Genomic DNA, 19637 nt, shown 5'->3' on the forward strand with positions numbered 1-19637 from the left:
AGGAGTTACAACAGATCCTAACAAGGTGAAGACAATGTTAGACTGGCCTGCTCCCAAGACTCTTAAAGAGCTTAGAGGGTTCTTGTGTTTAACGGGGTATTACAGGAGGTTTGTTAAGGGCTATGGGATCATTGCAAGACCCTTGACATAGCTGTTAAAAAGGATAAATTTGGGTGGTATGAAGAGGCAGTAAAATCATTCAAATAACTGAAACATGCTATGAGCACAACACCAGTGTTGGCTTTACCAAACTTCTCCTTGGAGGTTATTATTAAGCCAGATGCATGTGGAGTTGGGATTGGCGTTGCCTTGACACAAGCTGAGCATCCTAAAGCATACATGAGCAAGGTTCTAAGTTTGAAACATCAACAGCTTTCTGTCTACGAAAAGGAGATGATGGCCATTGTAGCTACCATTGATAAATGGAGACTTTATTTGATTGGCAGGCATTTTGTGATTAAGACAGACCATCAGAATCTTAAATACATGTTAGAGCATAGAATCTCAACTCCTAGTCAACAAAAATAGTTAGCCAAATTGATGGGCTATGACTATTCTATCTTGTACAAAAAAGGAAAGGAGACTGTTGCGGAAGCCAAATGTATATAGTGTGAATAAGTCACAACTACTATACCAAAAATTATGACAGCCACCAAATAATAAATAAGACAATAAAGCAATAATAAAATAAACACCAGAATTTACGAGGTTTAGCCAATTTTGCCTACTCCTCGGACACAACCAATATTTTATTCCACTCCAAAAATACAAGTGAAATAATACTAAAGAGAGAAGATACAAATGCCTTAAGAAAATAAAAAGGCAAATGAGAGGTGTATTTAAATCTTAAACATTAGGCCTCCTTTTATAAGGTGAAGTACCAACCAAAATTGGTACTTCACCGATGTGGGATTTCTGTCATTCAACAAATCTCCACCTTGGCAAAATTTCACATCTTCAATTTTCTCTCAATAACAAAATTTTAGTTGTGTCTTCATCTTCAATCTTCAGTGTTCAACAATGTTGATCAAATCCAAACAATGTTGAAACTTGACCGCAGTTACCACTTTTGTCAGCATATCAGCAGGATTCTCTGTAGTATGAATTTTCTTCATCGTGACTCCACCTTCTTCTATGATTTCTCGTACGAAATGATACCGAACATCAATGTGCTTCGTCCTTGCATGATAAACTTGGTTCTTCGCTAATTGAATAGCACTTTGACTATCACAAAAAATTGTGATATTTTTTTGTTCAACACCAAACTCCTTTAGCAACCCTTGAAGCCAAATTGCCTCCTTCACAGCCTCTGTAATAGCCATGTACTCTGCCTCTGTTGTAGACAAAGCAACTGTTGACTGCAAAGTAGACTTCCAACTAACTGGTAGCTGATCTTCGTTTGTCCAGATCACCTGCAAAATCTGAGTCACAATATCCAACTACAGACTGATTGCCTTCCTGCTCAAAAACCAACCCAACATCTACAGTATTATGAATATACCGTAGAATCCACTTCACAACTTGCCAATGCTCCTTTCCTGGATTATGCATAGATCTGCTAATAACTCCGCAGCTTGTGAAATGTCAGGTCTCGTACAGACCATTGCATACATCAAGCTACCAACAACATTTGCGTATGGTACCTTTGACATATACTCTCGTTCAGCTTCATCCTTTGGCGACATAGTATTACTTAGCTTAAAATGGGGAGCAAGTGGAGTACTAACTGGCTTAGTCTTTTCATCTATGCCAAAACGTTGTAGTACTCTTTTTAAATATTCTTTCTGAGATAAACAGAGTTTCTTTGAACGTCTATATCTTATTATCTCCATGCCAAGAATTTTCTTTGTCTCACCCAAATCCTTTATCTCAAACTCCTTCTTCAGTTGAATTTTCAACTTATCAATTTCTTCCAAATTCTTGGAAGCTATCAACATATCATCAACATATAGGAGAAGATATACAAAGGAACCATCTTTAAGCTTGTGCAAATACACACAATGATCGTATTTGCTTCTCTTGTACCCTTGCCGCAACATAAACTCGTCAAATCGCTTGTACCATTGTCTAGAAGATTGTTTCAATCCGTACAACGATTTTTCAAGTTTGCACACCATATTTTCTTTTCCAGCAACTTTGAATCCTTCTGGCTGAGTCATGTAGATTTCCTCCTCCAAGTTTCCATGTAAAAACGCAGTTTTTACATCCATCTGAACTAGTTCCAAATCCAATTGTGCTACCAAAGCCAACATAATTCTAATGGAGGAATGTTTTACAACTGGAGAAAATACTTCATTGTAATCAATTCCCTCCTTTTGAGCATATCCTTTGGCCACCAATCTTGCTTTGTAGCGAACATCTACTTGGTTAGGAAATCCTTCCTTCTTTGCAAATACCCATTTGCACCCAATTGCTTTCTTTCCCTTCGGGAGATTGGCCAATCTCCATGTATGATTCTGATGAAGGGACTGTATTTCATCATTCATGGCAATCCTCCACTTATCTTCTTCTGAACTTTGGACTGCGTCTTTATAAGTGGTAGGAACATCATCAGCTCAATTAAGGTTGCACAAGCAACCGTCTCTATGAGACGAACATGTTTCGTTATTGTCCTTTTTGGCCTGTTGGTTGCTATTGATTCAAGTTTTTGTTGAGGTTTCTGAGTTTAAATCTCCTCTACTGGCTCTCCTTCCAGAGGATAATCTTCATTTGTTTCCTCCTCTGCTTCTTGTGTAGGAAAAATAAATTTTCCCTCAAACTCCACCTGCTTAGAAGCATCTTCATTTTGTTTGGTATCTTCTGTTACCTTATTTACCATAGCAGATTCATCAAAGGTAACATCCCTGCTGAATATTATTTTCTTTGTCATAGGAAACCATAAGCGATATCATTTGACTCCAGAAGTAATTCCCATAAAAATAGCCTTCTTTGCCCTTGGATCCAATTTTGACTTTGTCACATGATAATATGCAGTTGAGCCAAACACGTGCAAAGAGTCATAATCTACAGCAGGCTTTACATACCATTTTTCAAATGATGTCTTGCCATCAATAGTAGCAGATGCTAGACGATTAATGAGGTGACATGCATATGTAATTACCTCAGCCCAAAATTCTTTGCCCAAGCCAGTATTGGACAACATACAATGTACCTTCTCCAGCAAGGTTCGGTTCATACGTTCTGCCACTCCATTGTATTGTGGTGTATGTCTAACAGTGAAGTGTCGGACGATGCCATCATTTTCACAGACCTTATTGAAATGATCATTTTTTTATTCACCTCCATTGTCTGTGCGAATACACTTGATCCTCCTGCATGTTTGATTCTCCACCATCGTCTTCCATTTGAGAAAAATTCCTAACACTTCATTTTTGTTTTTCATTGTATACATCCACACTCTTCGGGAAAAATCATCAACAAAGGTTACAAAATAGTGATTCCCACCCAATAAAGGTGTTTTGGAAGGACCCCAAACATTAGAGTGTACATAATCCAAAATACCTTTAGTATTATGGATCGTTGTACCAAATTTAACCCTTGTCTGTTTCCCTTTGACACAATGCTCGCAAAACTCCAAGTTGCAAGCCTTTACTCCCTTTAACAATCCTTGATCTGATAGAGTTTTCAAGGATTTTCCTCCAGCATGTCCCAAGCGCATGTGCCATAGCTTGGTTGCTTCTGCCTCTTTGTCGTCACTGGATGTTACTGTCGCTGTCCCAATAACTGTACTGCCACGATAGCGGTACATATTATTATTCTTCCGATTAGCCTTCATTACCACTAGTGCACCGGAGCATACTCTCATCACTCCATTTTCTGCAATGATTTTGAACCCTTTTGATTCTAGGGCTCCCACAGAGATGAGATTCTTCTTCAAATCCGGTACATATCGAACATCTATCAATGTTCTGATCATTCCATCATGGTTCCTTAATCGTATTGAACCAATGCCATATGAGGTAAGAGGGCTGTTATCCGCTGTGTGGATGACTCCATATTCTCCTTCTTGAAATTCCACGAACCAGTCCCTGTTGGGACACATATGATAGCTACAAGCCGAGTCCATCAACCATATGTCTGATGATGTTGATGACTCTGTTGTAACTAATGAGAAGTCTGAATCATCACAATCAGCTACATTTGAATCCATAATGGCCTTTCCATTGTTATGTTTGGCCTTATTCTTCAACTTCGGACAGTCTTTCTTCCAGTGCCCTTTTTCTCGACAAAAGGCACATTCATCTTTGCTGGGTCTGGATCTTGACTTGGATCTTCCCTTCTTTGTCCTCGTTTGATTTTGAGGACGACCCCTCACAAACAGTGCTTCTCCTTCTCCGCCCTTCTGTTTTTCTCGCTTTCTTTGTTCATAGCTGTACAAAGCTGAACAAACTTCTCTGAGAGAAATTTCGTCATTTCCATGGAGTAGAGTAGTTTCAAGGTGCTCGTACTCATCAGGAAGTGACGCCAACAACATTAAGGCCAAGTCACCATCATCATAAGTTGTATCCATATTTTGCAAATCTGTGACCAACTTATTGAAACTGGTGATATGTTCATTCATCGTGGTACCAGGAACATAGGTGAAGTGAAACAGTCTCTTCTTCATGTACAATTTATTTTGACTGTTTTTCTTCAAAAATTTATCCTCCAGTGCTTTCCATAATTTACTTGCAGAAGTTTCCTTTGTGTATGGATATTTCTGCTCTCTAGCAAGGTAGGATCGAATGGTACCGCAAGCAACACGGTTGATAATTCTCCAATCTTCTTCTCCAATAACATCTGGTTTCTTTTCTTCAATGGCCAGATCTAGCCCTTGTTGAAAAAGGACATCTAGAACCTCGCCTTGCCACATCCCAAAATGTCCGGACCCGTCAAAAATTTCTACCGCAAATTTCGCATTTGACACAATTCTTGTCATAAGCGAAGATGCCAATGATGACGTATTGTTGACACTTGATGTAGATTCTTCTTGTTTATTGTCTCCCATCTTTGACACAAATATTATTTAATAGCTGACGACACAAATCAAGATTATTTCCTTTCTGGTGTGGAAGATCAGACTAAGCTGCAACCACAGAGCATACTCAGACAGAACCTTGACTCAGTTACCAAGATAAATCTTTTCTGATGTGGAAGATCAGACTATGCTGCAACCACAGAGCATACTTAGACAGTACCTTGGCTCTGATACCAATTGTTGCGGAAGCCAAATGTATATAGTGTGAATAAGTCACAACTACTATACCAAAAATTATGACAGCCACCAAATAATAAATAAGACAATAAAGCAACAATAAAGGGAACACCAGAATTTACGAGGTTCGGCTAATTTTGCCTACTCCTCGGACACAACCAATATTTTATTCCACTCCAAAAATACAAGTGAAATAATACTAAAGAGAGAAGATACAAATGCCTTAAACAGATGAGAAGGCAAATGAGAGGTGTGTTTCAATCCTAAACATTAGGCCTTCTTTTATAGGGGAAAAATCCCCCCCAAACTTAACTCCCAACCAATGTGGGACTTTGGCATTTTGCCAAACTTCAACAAATCTCCACCTTGGCAAAATTCCACATTTTCAATTCTCTCTCAATAACAAATTTTGGTTGTGTCTTCATCTTCAATCTTCAGTGTTCAACAATGTTGATCAAATCCAAACAATGTTGAAACTTGACCGCAGTCACCACCTTTGTCAGCATATCAGCAGGATTCTCTGTAGTATGAATTTTCTTCACCGTGACTCCACCTTCTTCTATGATTTCTCGTACGAAATGATACCGAACATCAATGTGCTTCGTCCTTGCATGATAAACTTGGTTCTTCGCTAATTGAATAGCACTTTGACTATCACAAAAAATTGTGATACCTTTTTGTTCAACACCAAGCTCCTTTAGCAATCCTTGAAGCCAAATTGCCTCTTTCACAGCATCTGTAATAGCCATGTACTCTGCCTCTGTTGTAGACAAAGCAACTGTTGACTGCAAAGTAGACTTCCAACTAACTGGTGCCTTTGCAAAAGTAAACACATAACCAGTAGTTGATCTTCGTTTGTCCATATCACCCGCAAAATCTGAGTCACAATATCCAACTACAGACTGATTGTCTTCCTGCTCAAAAACTAACCCGACATCTACAGTATTATGAATATACCGTAGAATCCACTTCACAGCTTGCCAATGCTCCTTCCCTGGATTGTGCATATATCTGCTAATAACTCCAACAGCTTGTGAAATGTCAGGCCTTGTGCAAACCATTGCATACATCAAGCTACCAACAACATTTGCGTATGGTACCTTTGACATATACTCTCGTTCAGCTTCATCCATTGGCGACATAGTAGTACTTAGCTTAAAATGGGAAGCAAGTGGAGTACTAACTGGCTTAGTCTTGTCATCTATGCCAAAACGTTGAAGTACTGGCAGACAAGAAATGAACTCCCAGAAGCTTTGATGTTGGTGAATGGGTTTTTGTAAAGCTCCAGCCTTACATGCAGATCTCTTTAAAGGGACACTCTTACCATAAACTTAGCCCAAAGTATTTTGGCACATTCAAAATTTTGAATAAAGTAGGAACAATTGCTTACCAGTTGGATCTTCCCCCTCAAGCTAAAATTCATCACACTTTCTATGTGTCACAGCTGAAGAAACATGTCGGCATTGCTATTGCTATCCCAGACCTACATGTTTCCCTCTCCCCTCATGGTCATATTGTTATGGATCCTGAAGATGTGTTAGAAAACAGGGTAGTCACGAAGCAAGGCAATTCAGTCCCTCAAGTCTTGGTAAAATGGTTTAACTGTCCTATAGAAGACAGCACATGGATGGACACTCATTCCCTGCACGCGCAATTTCCCTCCTTCTGTCCTTGAGGACAAGGACATTTTCTGAGAGGGGGAACTTGTTACATAACAATTGTATAGGGAGGGCATTATAGTCTTTAGCAATTTTATAGTGCGGGTATTACAGTCTTTTACTTGGAGGTCGTTAGTCGGTTAAGTGGGCCAATGGAGTTAGTTAGAGAACTCAGAGACGGATCCAGTGTGAGAGTTACGGGTTCAATTGAACCCATAACTTTCGACGCGAAGTAGAAATTTATGTGTAAAAATTCATTAAAATTGCAAAAATAATAGATTTGAACCCATAACTTTAAATATATAATGGGTTCAATGTTAAAAATCTTAAAAATTGAACCCATAGAATTTAAATCCTGGATCCACCTCTGAGAGAACCATTATAAGTATTTGTTAGCTGGGTAGTTTTGGGCATTCTAATTCATTGTGTAAGATTACAATCAATAATATCAATTCCAACTCTTCTACTCTCCAGCTTAATCAATTCACACAACTCTGTTCAGGAATTATTCCCCATCCTAGTTCCTTAGGATTGTGTACTTGAGTTCTTCAGTGAGCTCGCTTCAGTGCACTCACTTGTCATACAACAACAACCCAGTATAATCCCACTAGTGGGATCTGGGGAGGGTAATGTGTACGCAGACCTTACCGGCTGTTTCCAAATAGACCCTTGGCATCCTTCCCTCCGAGAACTCCCACCTTTGCTCTTGGGGTGACTCGAACTCACAACCTCTCGGTTAGAAGTGAGGGTTTCTTACTGTTAGAAACCAAAGAAGTTCTATATTTCATATCTAGAAGAGAAGATTACAAGGCCTATTTATAATATTAATTCACCTAATCTATTAGTTTCCATACACCTAATTACACCTACTATACAACTCATATACATGTGCTAGCTATGATGTAGTACATGTGTATACATGTGCTACACAACTTGTATTACACCTACTATACAACTCATATACATATGCTAGCTATGATGTAGTACATGTGTATACATGTGCTAGACAACTTGTATGTCAACACTCCCCCTCAAGTTGGAGCATATATATTGATCATGCCCAACTTGTTACAGATATATTCAACTCGAGCTCCATTCAAAGCTTTTGTGAAAATGTCTCCCAATTGATCTCCAGTTCTAACATGACCTGTAGAGATGAGCTTTTGTTGAATCTTTTCACGAACAAAGTGACAATCTATTTCAATGTGCTTAGTCCTTTCGTGAAATACAGGATTAGAGGAGATATGAAGAGCAGCTTGATTATCACACCACAACTTTGCTGGCAATGTAGTTTGGAAGCCAACTTCACTTAATAGTTGATGTACCCATACAACCTCACACACAGATTGTGCCATAGCTCTGTATTCTGCTTCCGCACTAGATCGAGATACGATATTTTGTTTCTTACTCTTCCACGAAATCAAGTTTCCACCAACAAAAACGCAATATCCTGTCGTGGATCTCCTATCGGTTTTTGACCCTGCCCAATCTGCATATGTGAAACACTCAATGTTAGTGTGTTCATTATTCTTATATACTAGACCCCGTCCTGGAGATCCCTTTAGATAACAAAGAATCTTCTCCAGAGCCGCCCAATGCCTGACTGTTGGCGAAGACATAAACTGACTCACAATGCTGATAGAGTATGCGATATCGGGACGAGTTACTGTAAGATAGTTCAGTTTCCCAACCAATCTCCTATATTTCTCTGGATCTTCGAATAACTCACCGTCTTATTTCACGAGTTGTGTGTTAGGAACCATTGGTATTGTGATCACGTGATTTTTGTTTCGCGCAACAATCGCTCCAAAAGAAATAAAATAATAATAACAATTGGTCCTGCTGTACAATTTTTGGATTTTTACATGACACTTTGTTAATTATTTATGATTTTTTGCCCATTTTATTTTATTAAAATAAAATACAAAAAATGTATGTGTCATGCATAATTTGAACCGTAATCCGGTTGTTAAATAGAAAATCATAAATAGGCATCTTTGTCCGTGATTTTGTTCTTGCTTGATTTTACCTGTTTTAAAATATTTTAAGGTGTGTGCAAACAATTGTATTAAGTGTTTATTTAATTTTAATTTGATTTACTTAGTTTTTTGTTTTTAAAATAAAGAAGAAAATAAAATAATAATAAAAAAAAGAAATCTTTTCGGACTTGGGCCAATTTTAAACAAATTGGCCCAAACAAACTCAGCCCAAAATCCCTGTGCAACCCAGTCCAGTCCAGCTGACACCAAGGACGTCCAAACGACGTCGTAATGGTTGAGTTTGATCTGAGCCGTTGATCTCTGAATGATCAACGGCCAAGATCACCTCCCCATAACCCACTGATGACCCCGACCCGTTTCCACCCGGACCGACCCAAACCCTCTAAAGATGAAACGACACCGTCCCCTATCAGCCAAGAGATCCTGACCCTTCATCGCACCTCATCCAACGGTTAGGAATCAACCCCTCACTAACTGTATAAACCCATAACCTTACCCTGCCCCCCTATCCGAACCCCGGCTTTAGGTCACCTTCGTCCTCATCCCATTCCCCCTCCAAAAAACCCTAGCCGCCCATGTATCCTTCACCATGAAAACCGGCGGCACGGACGCCGGTGACCCCACCCTTAACACCATAGAACCCCCTTGCCATCCGGAACACGGATCTGTTAACCACGTAACTCGAATCCCTTCCCACCTTCTCGAATCTTCGTTTGAAGATCCGAGTCGGAACTTGACTTACACCGTTTAACCCCAGTTTCACACCAGACACTCCCCAGACCCTCCTCGTGACCAAACCATGCTTGGTTTGGTCCGAATCTGATCAGGGAAGCATGAATCCCAGATCTGATTTTTGGAACCTTAGGGTTCCTCGTCACTGGTCCATATCCGTTCAAGCCGAAGAGATTAAGGTCTAATGGACCTTAATCGAAGTGTTTCTCATCTGAGAAACACTTCGATTAAAGTCCGTTCAGCCTTAAGAAAGGTCTGTTCGAATCCAAGTAAGATTTTGATTTTTCGGGTTTTAAGCTAAGTTTTGCTTTCTTTTCTTTATTTGTTTTAGTCCATGTGATTGTTTGAAAGGCTGTTCATGTTTCGTAAAATTTTGTGTTTTGAATTTTATCAACTGTGTCCTGTCCACTTTGTTTGAACCTCGGTGTTTTGAATCCTTCTTCTATTTGTTCTGATAATGCGTATGTATTTATGTGTTGTGCAATTAGCTGATTCACAAATTTGAACTGACTAACTGATTCCTCGAGTACAATTCTGTTTGGTGAGTACAATTCAAATCATGTGTCGATACTGTTTAAATGTCTGATTTTTGGCTACGATTGTGTATGTTATGATTAGTATAGTCGAGTCGACAAATGTCGTCAATTAATTTCAATAGTTCAAATGTTAACAATTGAACCTGTTGCTTGCTGCAACTTTGTTTGAATCAAAGTAAGAATCAAGTGTGGTCACTTATAGTTGCTGTATTTGAATCTGAAAATAAAAGGGTAGATTGTTAGCTGCAATCTAAATTTGAGGGCATGTGCACTTGTGCACAACATGTGCATAAAGGCCCTTTTGGATTAAAATAGTTTGACAGCATATGTTGTCAGATTATATTCCTGCTGCCCATGTCTGCTTTTAGTTAATAAAATGGGAAAGTTAAGCCTGCCAAGGGAATGTCATGGGGTTAATACTTAAATGACTAAGTGGAACTGAAAAGAGAGAGCACATGGGAGGGTGTTTGGGTGATTGATGAACAGGCTGTTAAAGGGCAGACTTTAGGCTTATAAAAGGAAGAACTTCCATCAGAAAAGGGGGAAGACATCTGATATTAGAGAGGCAGACATAGGAAGAGAACACGGAGATAGGGGATTCAGACTAAATCATTGAGGTTTTGAAGTTCAAGAAGATAAAAAAAAAACTGAGAGGAGTTCTTCTGATAACTAAAATAGATTTCAAGACTGAAAATTGGCACTGTTTTGTTTAAGAAGAAAAGAGATAGTGAGAGGGATATCATAAAGAAGCACATACAGACACATTGAGAGAAGCTATATACACAGATAGGGAGTGAACAATAAACAGAGAATATACAGAAATTTCAGGAGAAACTGTTTTCTGTTTGGGTTTCATTTGCTGTCAACCTGTTGGGCTGTACTGATTCTTCCAAGTCTCGATTGAGATTACTGGTGGTATTTCGTGCTTAGTTTCCTTTGGTTTGGTCTGCCTGGAGTTTTTGTTAATGCTACACTGCCTACTGCTGTCATTTTCCACTTTTTCCTCGTCTATAATTGTATCTTGCATCGGAACTTGTCCTGTTGCTGCTATCTGTTACTGCTGCTGTTTCGTTTACACTGCTGCTCAACTGACTCCCCTGCTTTCTTCATTGTAAGCATTTCCTCAGGTACACATTTCGAATATGTCTGATGTTGCAATGAAAGTTGAATCGAAAGATCTGAAGGAGTTATAATCATCTGTTGCATTGTTTACAATTTTTTTTATAAATGTTGTTAAGATGTGTAAGTTTCTAGTCTGTTAGCCTAATAGAGATACATTAGTAAGGTTGTACTTAATTAAAGTTTATGCCAATCTAAAACTGCGACATTTGACTCGTTTAGTAGTATACAAGATGTAAATACAATTCATGAAATGTGCAGCTATTTAACACGATTGTTAACTTAAACTCGCTTTTTCAGCATGCTTTGAATATGTAAGGGCAAATGGCCGTTTAAATCTAGCTAAAGATAATACAGTTTCAGATTCTCGAGTTTCAGCTTCATTAGGCAGTTTATAGGATGAGTTTCAAATATCATTAGTCGCATCTTCTAATAAGTGGTTTTAATTAATCTTGTCTAAATAAGTTAAAGTTAAGGAGCTCTTGTAGTAGTCGTAGCATTTCATCAATCTTGTATATAATTCTTCTATCAAATTAAAAGCATGTTTCATGAGGTACAACGTTTCTTCACTCTGTAAATAATTAATCAGACGATTAACCAAAATCTGGATTTGGCCAAAGCATATAATTGAATTAGCATGCATCTTTTCTTCTATTTTTAGAGACAAACACATTAGAAATGTAGTCGCTTTAGGATGTTCCTTCTAAAATAATGAGACGAGCCTCGCCAAATAAAAACGTAAATTGCGGGGCCCTCAATAATTAACCATAATAAATATTTAGAATTCAGGACAGACCGTTTAGTGAATTTCATGGCCTTCCTCAAAATAATAACGCGTTTAGACTTTTAGGCACGGTTTAAGTAAACTATATTCTTAAATTCGGGTGCACATTTATGTGACCCAAATTCAAATCTCAACGGAGTCGAAATGTGTTAACAACTACGGGTGCATTGATTGTGACGTGGTTCGAGATGCATTTTCACGACGTTGCAATTCTATAAAAATAAATGATAATAATAAAAGCGGTTTAAACTTAATAAAAGCACGTAAGTCATAACATGTATTTAAATCAGATATTTAGCCATTATAACAATTTAAGCGACCGTGCTAGAACCACGGGATTCGAGGGTGCCTAACACCTTCCCTCGGGTCAACAGAATTCCTTACTTAGAATTTCTGGTTCGCAGACTTCATTTGGAAAAGTCGAAAATCTCCTCAATTTGGGATTCAAGATAAACCGGTGACTTGGGACACCAAAAGCCAAACCTTTCCTAAGTGGCGACTCTGAATTAAATAAATAATCCCATTTAGAATATTATCACTTAAATTGGAAAAACTCCCCTCGCGCATCTTACCCTTCGGGGCGGGCGCGCAAAAAGGAGGTGTGACAGCTCTGGCGACTCCGCTGGGGAATGTTAACCCAGAACCACCGGTTCAGGGTTCAAGAATTCGAGCTTAGAATAATTGTTATATTTGGCTTTATTATCTGATCTTTATTACATGTTTTTGCATAACGTGCTAAATGTTATTTTTTACCGCTTTGATATTATCTGAACTGTATATAAACTGTGCCAAAACCTTTCTCTTCTTACCTCCGGGGAGAAGCTCGCTGGTCGAGACTCCTTATTCTGTTAGTGTCGATACCTGAAATAAGAAAGAGGTCGGACAAGTTACAAAGCCGGACGATCTCGCGGGTCCCCGGTACGTAGCCCCCTCCTCGACTCGAGTTGTCTGCTCGGGTACACAGTCTAGAACAAATGCCCAGGTTATAAACTTAGTATAACGAAACTTCATGCCAGATCCCTAGTAGGAACGTTTATTTGCATCATGTTGCATTTGACTTAGGGGGCTCAACACAGGGGTTGGGTCCGTCTAGGACAGGCAACCTGAAATGAAAAGACCATCCTGCTGCATTCCTATCTGCTTTGCGCATTTATTTGCTTCAGTTCCGCATGCTGACCAGTTTCTAAAAAAGAAAATAGCAGCGTAGGGAGATAATTACTTATTTTGGAAAAATAAAACCAATGTCCAAGTAGTGTCAAAACCTCGCCGGAATTTTTCTAAAAAAAAAAAGAACAAAAACAAAATTTGTCTTCTTAGTTTGAGTTATTAAAAAAAAATAATATAAAATTTTTTCTTTTTTTTATCACTTCCAAAATCAAAAAAAGAGAAGGTATTTATTTAAAAGTAAAAAAAAAACGGAAATTCATAATTCAAAAAAAAAATGTTGTCTCTTTCGTAGTACCCCTTTTATAAATTCAGACTAATAGTCCAAATATTTCCTAAAAAAAATAATAATAAATATTTTCTTTAGTCTTTATCTCTTTGCAGAAGAAGAAAAAATATAATAAAAATACGTATTCTTGATTTCTAGGTTTATTTGATTTTTTGTATTTACGGTATGCCCGAACTACGCCGGTTTGATTCTCACCGGATGTGAGATACGTAGGCAACCCTCGTCGGGTTCAACCCCATTTTGCTAAAATAGCCAAAATCAATAAATAAATAAATAAATAAAAAGAGATGTGTCAAATTTTAAAAGAGTCATAAATAAGTCAGGTGACGCTGTTTTATCATAAATAGCCGAATGATTCCGAAAAGGGACGCCGGAAGGCTGACTTTGCATAAACAGCCACCTTTGGGTCTTGTTTAGCATTTTTGTCCAGTTGACCCACACAGCCTTAAAATCTTCGTCCCCGAAGTGTTTAAAGGCCGTGTTCAAAACTTGATCCCCTTTGTAAAATATTTTTGAGTCAAGTCATTTTGTTAAAATCACCTTAATAAATGTGCAGGATGAGCACGATGCAAAATGAACATTTTTCAATAATGACCAAAATCCCTGTCAAGTTACGGCTATGGTGGAATGATCTAGGTGTTGAAGGACAAAATGAGGTTAAGAAATATCTGAAAGGTCTTGTGGGTCTGTTGGAAATCCAGCCTCGGGGAGATATCATAAGAGCTTTGGTTACCTATTGGGACCCGGCGCACAATGTTTTCCATTTCTCTGATTTTGAACTCACCCCGACTTTGGAAGAAATGGCCGGATACATCGGGAATACTGAACTTCCCTTGAGGGAAAAATACTTGGTCGCCCCAAGAGTCGTCACGGTACATCGGTTCCTAGATTCATTGAAGATACCTAGAACAGTCCACAACCCGGATCTGGCAGCCGGATTTTGTACTCCATGCTTCATATATGATAGGTACGGTCATGAGGGGGGATTCAATAATCCAATCAACAAACTGTGCAGCAAAGGTGTTCGTCAGAAGTGGGACAAACACAGACGGGTAGCTTTCATGATGATGTTCCTGGGCCTTCTGGTATTTCCAAGGAAAGACGGAAACATTGATTTGAAGATATCCGGGGTCGTCAGCACTTTACTCACGCAAAGTGACAGTACTCTCGCGCCTATGGTGGTATCTGACATCTTTCGAGCTCTTACAGCTTGTAAAGCTGGGGGAAATTTCTTCGAAGGTTGTAACTTGCTCCTACAGATATGGATGACCGAGCACCTCTGCCATCATTCCGAGATTTTGAGCCATGGTTCCCCGGAAAAGACCTGCATAGAAGAATCTTACACGAGAACCAAAGAGATCAGTTTGCCCAAAGGAGTCCTGGCATGGACCTCGTTCTTTCAAGCTCTTACTGCCAGCCAAATACAATGGACGTTGGGATGGTTGCCTGTTGATGAGATCCTATATATGTCTGCAGCTAAAACTCATTTCTTACTGATGGGGCTTAAGAGCATTCAACCTTACGCACCCTGCCGAGTTTTGAGACAGTTCGGAAGATGCCAGACAGTACCTCATGAGGAAGATCTTAGCACTCAAGCAGTTGAGATAAGTCCTAATGGACAATTCCCAGAAGCGAAGATTCGCCAAATCTGGAGTGAGTGTCAATATTTGAAATCAGATACTTGCGTGCGGGATCGAGCCAAAGGAGAGACGGCGCCAGGTTACCTTGCATGGTATAGAAGGGAACTTGAGCATGAAAGGCCAGCTAAGAGACCCCACATCCGGAATTTCACCGAATCATCGCAAAGACAGTGGGATTGGTTAGCGAAGGAAAGAGGCTATTGCGCCGAAATCAGCAGGTTAAAGCAACAAGTGGGAAGCTTGAAATATGAGCACAACATACAAGTTGCTACCAATCTGGGAGAGCGGAACAGGTTAATTCAGGAAAACGAAATGCTCAGAGCCCAGATCAAACAGATAAGGGTGGATGCGGATAAACAGCCAAGGCGTCGATCAGACGAGCAGCTGATAAAAAGGCTAAAAAGTGAAATCAGGGGAATGGCAAGATGGTTTGGAGAAATCTGAAAACGTCATAGCAGAGCTCAGGGCACAGTGGGATACAAGAGCAGATGAGCATCGCCGATACCTGAATCAATTGGAAGGCGACCACGAGAAGACTGTTGCTAAAATGAAGAGAGAGATGGCTACACTTGAGATCAAAGCAGCTAATCAGGCCAAGGATTTCCAAATTGAGAGCAGATACTGGTACGACTCAATAGCCCAGATAAAGTTGGAAGTACGGCGACTGAAGCATCAGCATATACAGGATGCTCAAGTATTCAAGATATGTAGCGATCAGATAAAACGCCTACTCGTAGAGAAAAAGCAAACCAGAGATAGGATCAAGGCCATTGCCCATGCCATCACCAGACGATGTCTACGATGTGAGAACATGTCCAGCGTTACCGTCCTCTCGGCAGTAATGGGTTATGTCAAGCAGACTATGCATGAGCTGGAGCAACTTGAGAGGGATCTCATGCCTAGGACCGCGGTGAGGCCGAACGATGCCCCGCGGACACCAATTTTCAAAGCCATAATGCACTCATAGGTCAAATCTGTATCTTAGCATCTTCTGTTTGTTTTTCCCATCAGGGTGATTTTTAGTCTATTTTGAGTCTAGGTTTATTTTCAAAGTTTGTTTTTTCTTTTGCAAAATGTAGTTTGTAATAGACCATTTCAACAATAAAGAGGTTGCTTCTTTTACGCTCATTTGTGTTTTTCGAACTACATAATGATCTGATTCACGTAGGCATCGTGATACGTAGGCAATCCTCATCGGATCCGGTCGCATTTCTTTTACTGCAAAATAAAAAAAAACATAAAAGAAAAACAAAAAAAGAGAAAAAAAAAAAGAAGGGGAAAAACTAATAAGAGGAAAAATGTCGGAATGACGCATGCTCTCGTAGCAAACATGTAGTAATCCACTTAACTGTATAGGTGCATCATGCCCAACGTGAGATTGACTATCTGTTATTTGCTGCAAATTAACCGTGCGTTTGTCGATGAGTATTCCAGGGTTTTTGGAAAGACGGTTGGTTTGGTGAAAGTCTGGCCTCGCACTCATACTTCACGAGGTCAAGGAGAAGTGTTTAACTACCTGTTGTTAGGACCAGAAGCAGTACTCACACTTACTTCACCAGGTCAAAAGGAAGTGTGGAAATGTCTTCAGAAATTCCATTGCAAACAATCCCTGTTTCCGAGGAAAGCTCGATCTCAGCCGTCCTCACACCTGAATCCGCAACTGCGGAGGAAAATAGAATCCTACGGCTCCGCATGTTGGAAATGCTGGACGATTGGAATAATGGGAAAGAGCCGCCAAGTGTCGTCCCCGGATTCCCTGAATTATTCTCCAGGTCAAGTGGGACTTCTAATGTCCCCATAAATTATCCTGCTACCCCATTCGGGTACCCAGCCACCTCAGCCTTCTCTGCTGGATCGCCTTCTGAGCCTCATCCCCGAATGTCATCCACTGATGCAAGCATGAACATCTTTACTGCATCGCCTTGCCCGATTACGGCACAGCCTACCACGTACAAGCCAAGCTTTGACTCATCCTCTTTTACATTCCAAGCACCATCGTTCTCAATGGAACCAACTAGGTTCGCTACCAGCACTAATCCTCTACCGCCTCAGTGCGAACTTGCACCCGGGCAGGATCAGAACCCCAGAATTGCAGAACAAAATGAGATTGCCAAGAGAATGAGAAGCCTTGAACAAAGTTTGAAGAATATGCAAGGATTGAGCGGACAGAAGAGCGTCTCTTACGCCGACCTGTGCATGTTCCCTCACGTGCACCTGCCAACGGGTTTCAAGACCCCAAAGTTCGAGAAATACGATGGGCACGGTGACCCCATTGCACATCTTAAGAAATACTGCAACCAATTGCGGGGAGCCGGCGGAAAAGAAGAACTGCTAATGGCATATTTTGGGGAAAGTCTAGTAGGGATAGCCTCGGAATGGTATATGGACCAGGAAATGTCCCGATGGCATATATGGGATGATCTCGCCAGAGATTTTGTGAAACAATTCCAGTATAACATCGACATTGCGCCAGACCGAAATTCGCTGTCGAATTTGAAGAAGAAACCTTCAGAAAGCTTCAGGGAATATGCTATTAAGTGGCGTGAACAGGCGTCAAGAGTGAAGCCTCCCATGGATGAAGTGGAAATGGTCACTACTTTTCTCCAGGCTCAAGAATCTGACTATTTCCAAAACATGATGTCAGCCATGGGTAAGCCATTCGCGGAAGCGATCAAGATTGGAGAGATGGTAGAAAATGGTCTGAAAACAGGTAGGATTCTGAGTCAAGCAGCCATAAGGGCAACCTCCCAGGCCGTCCAAAGCGGGTCCGGAGGAATGACCAGAGGGAAGAAGAAAGAAGAAACAACTATGGCAGCCTCGGAAGCAAGGGAGTATCGTCATCCCAGGCCCCGTTTCCCGGAAAGAACCCCACAACACTATTTCCCCCACTCCAATTTGGCATATGCTCATCAACCTTATATGGTCATGAATGCCCAACCTTATGCCCATCCACCACAACAAGCCAACCGAGGCCCAGCTCCACCTCCCAGAAATCAGCCTCCTTACCGCAACCACTATAACCCACAACCCCTGCAGAATAACTTTCGCCCTCAGGAGCCACCTCGACGGCGGACTTTCACGCCCATCGGAGAGCAATACTCTACTTTGTTCCCTAAGCTAGTCCAATTGGGTTTCTTGCAACCAATCCCTCAAACAAGGCAAAACCCGACGTCACCTTCTTACAAAGCTGGAGTCAGATGCGCCTATCATTCAGGGGCCGAGGGACATGATACAAATGATTGTTGGTCGTTGAAAAGAGTGGTCGAGAATTTGATAGAGCAAGGGAAAATAGTGCTAAGGGACGAAGAGATCCCAAATGTGACTAATAATCCATTGCCTGCTCACAATAATGGGCCGTTGATCGGAATGATTTGCGAAGACAAAGAATTCGACCCTGCTCTGAAAGCCATAATTGCCATTGTCTACATGGGGAAGAGGCCCGAAACAGACCAGAAACCAGGAAAGAGGGAGGAGGCCAAGGCTATAAAGAAAGAACTTGAAAAGAAGGTGGAGAAGAAAGTGGTACCGGTAGGGGATGGAGTTCTTTACATACCACGAGGTCGAGCTGAGAAGACGCAGAACTTCGCAATCAAAAAGACAAAACCTATGTACGTGCCGAAAGGGGCCTATGTGGTCCGGGGGACGATTCAACCACCTCGGCTGAATGAGCCAGTGGTTATCGGACGCGTGCCACAAAAGCCAATGACCAACCCATCCACAGTGCCGTGGAATTATCAAAAGACTTTGGTAATGTACAAAGGTAAAGAGGTCATGGGAGAACTTCCAGAAAATACTTTCATTGGAAGGTATTCAAACACCCAAGAACTGAACAACGCCACACAAAGGCGCTTCCCGCCAAAGAAGCCCGTAAGTGTTGAAGAAGCGGAAGTGTTCTTCCAACAAATGAAAATGCCGGATTACGAAGTGATAGATCAACTGCGCAAGTACCCCGAGCAAGTGTCCATGCTATCATTATTGATGAGGTCGGCCGAGCATCAAAAGATCTTACTGAAGACCCTGAATGAAGCATATGTGCCAGTTGAAACCTCGGTTGAGCAATTAGAGCGGATGACAGAAAGATTCTTCGCCGTCAACCAAATCTCTTTCAGCAAGAACGATCTACCCCCGGAAGGAGCGGCACACAACAAGGCTTTGCATCTAACAGTTAAATGCGAAGACTATTATGTCAAGCGGGTAATGTTGGATGGAGGCTCAGGCGTTGACATTTGCCCGCTCTCCACGCTACAAAGAATGGAAATTGGGACCGGAAGAATCCGACCCAACAATGTCTGCGTAAGGGCTTTCGACGGCATCAAGAGAGATACCATGGGAGAAATAGACCTGTTATTGGTCATAGGACCAGTCGAATTTCAAGTAACCTTCCAGGTGCTCGACATGGATACATCCTACAATTTTCTCCTTGGCAGACCTTGGATCCATGCGGCAGGAGCCGTGCCTTCCACTCTTCACCAGATGGTGAAGTTCGAGTACGAAGACAGAGAGATCGTGGTCCATGGGGAA

This window comes from Nicotiana sylvestris, chromosome 8 (assembly GCF_000393655.2).
Source record: "Nicotiana sylvestris chromosome 8, ASM39365v2, whole genome shotgun sequence".
NCBI lineage: Eukaryota > Viridiplantae > Streptophyta > Magnoliopsida > Solanales > Solanaceae > Nicotiana > Nicotiana sylvestris.